The following is a 2,164-nucleotide window of genomic DNA, read 5'->3' on the forward strand; positions in this document are numbered from 1 at the left end:
GTTTGCTTTGTTGCCCAGGCTGGAGTGCGGTAGCACAATCTCAGCTCACTGCAACCCCCGCCTCCCAGGTTCAAGCCATTCTCCTGCCTTAGCCTCCCAAGTAGCTGGGACTACAGACACCCACCACCATGCTAGAGTAATTTTTATATTTTCAGTAGAGATGGGGTTTCACCATGTTGGCCAGGTTGCTCTCGAACTCCTAACCTCAGGTGATCCACCCGCCTCAGCCTCCCAAAGTGTTGGGATTACAGGCGTGAGCCACCATGCCCGACCTATTTCTCTACTTTCTTAATAAATTTGCTTTCACTTTATGAACTTACATGAGATTCAAGAACCCTCTCTTGGGGTCTGGATCCAGACCCCCTTCCGATGACATTTATGTATCAGATGAAAACATGATTTTCTGCCCTGGAATCACATCTTGGCTGTGTCTAGGGTAGCAGATTCACTCCATGGCTGCAACGGCCAGAGTTTTACCCTCACTTTCCTTTGTTCCCCTGATTGGATTTCCTTGGTACCCATTTCCTCTTCTCTGCCTCACATCCAATATTTCTTCATTTTCACAGTCATCTTGCATCACTTAGGAAGCTGATGAGGGCAAACTATCACCTGTGGAGAGGGGACCTGAGCCACACCCCGCCCTGTAGCTCAAACAGCCAGGCTCTCCCAGGAAGCTCATCACCCGCATGAGTCAAAGATGGCAGCATACTTTTGGGGGGATTTAATGATGCTTTATGCTTTTTATCAAAACTATGAAACACAGCAATTATAATTAGTATATTTACAAAAACCACAAGAATAGACAGGCACAATCATGAGCCCCGTTCACGAAGGGCTAATTGTCCCTCACTGCTTAATGTCCCCTGGGTTTCCTTTCAGCCTTAATTAGCACAACTTTTTAACTTTTTAATTTATAATGAATGCTTTCACTTAAGCAAGCCCTGCTAGTGTTTGACAGATGGTTAATGTCAAAAGCCCAGGGGCATGGCTTAGCTTTGGGTTCCCTGTTTTCGAAGCAGGGGAAATATTTGGCTGTGCTGATAATTTGTCAGCATGCATTACCATCAACTTTTATTGGCCTTCAAATTCCCCGTTCTCCCTTAGACTTCTCTTTGACTCTTTGCCTATCAGAAGCACACCATCATGGCCCACGTGCTAAGCCTCATAAAGTTATTTTTCTCAATTAATGGCTTCACTGACAATTTTACTGCTTTGCTCTAAGCTCCCCCATTCCCCTGGGCATCAGTACACATGTCTATGATAAGCCTCATCCGGCCCTACAAAACTGGCCCCACAGAATTCAGATGTCCCTGTTTAAAGAAGCTAATTTCTCCCTCCCTCTCTATTTTTGCAACATACCACTTGAAAATACATTTGAGCAGAAACAGAGCTTTAAAGCAGAACCATAAAAGTGATTATTCATGAGTGCGTTCTTATTCCTCTCCCAGCTGACATCCATCCGACATTAATTTTCCTTGAGTGTGTATCTTCATCTCTTTTCCAAATCCTTACTACTATATATGAACTTTTAATTCCACCCTTATTCCTTTCTACTTTGTGCCAAAGACTTGCACAATGTGCTGAAAGAGATCCATGGGGCTTTGGAGCCACAATTTGGGAAACTCTGCTATGCCATGATAATGCTCCCTAGTCGCAACTGCTGGCTTTATTAGGTAGTCAGTTCACTGTTTTTTAATTATGAAAGGAAAAGTTCTTAATTCATTTTTTCTAAAGTTACTTTAAATGCATTTTCCCTTTTTTTTTTTTTTTTTTGAGACAGACTGACTCTGTTGCCCAGCCTGGAGTGCAGTGATATGATCTTGGCTTACTATAACCTCTGCCTCCCAGGTTCAAGCCATCCTCCTGCCTCCCCGCACCCCGACAGGCATGCGCCACCACACCCAGCTAATTTTTCTATTGTTAGTGGAGACAGGGTTTCACCATGTTGCCCAGGCTGCTCTTGAATCCCTGACCTCAAGCGATCCTCCTGCCTCAGTCCATGCTTGGCCTAAATGGATTCAGATCAGGGGAGCCTTCTCTTAGAGACGGCAATTTCTTGGCTGGGCGTGGTGGCTCACGCCTGTAATCTCAACACTTTGGGAGGACAAGGCGGGTGGATCACAAGATCAGGAGTTTGAGACCAGCCTGGCCGACATGGTGAAAC

General features: G+C 45.1%; 1 protein-coding gene across 1 annotated transcript in view; it reads right to left on the bottom strand.

Annotated features, from left to right (window-relative positions):
* FBXO16 (F-box protein 16) overlaps positions 1-2,164 on the bottom strand; it is a 68,539-nt gene that overhangs the window by 15,474 nt on the left and 50,901 nt on the right. The window lies entirely within an intron of this gene.

The sequence above is a fragment of the Cebus imitator genome, unplaced genomic scaffold, assembly GCF_001604975.1.
Source record: "Cebus imitator isolate Cc_AM_T3 unplaced genomic scaffold, Cebus_imitator-1.0 Scaffold125, whole genome shotgun sequence".
NCBI lineage: Eukaryota > Metazoa > Chordata > Mammalia > Primates > Cebidae > Cebus > Cebus imitator.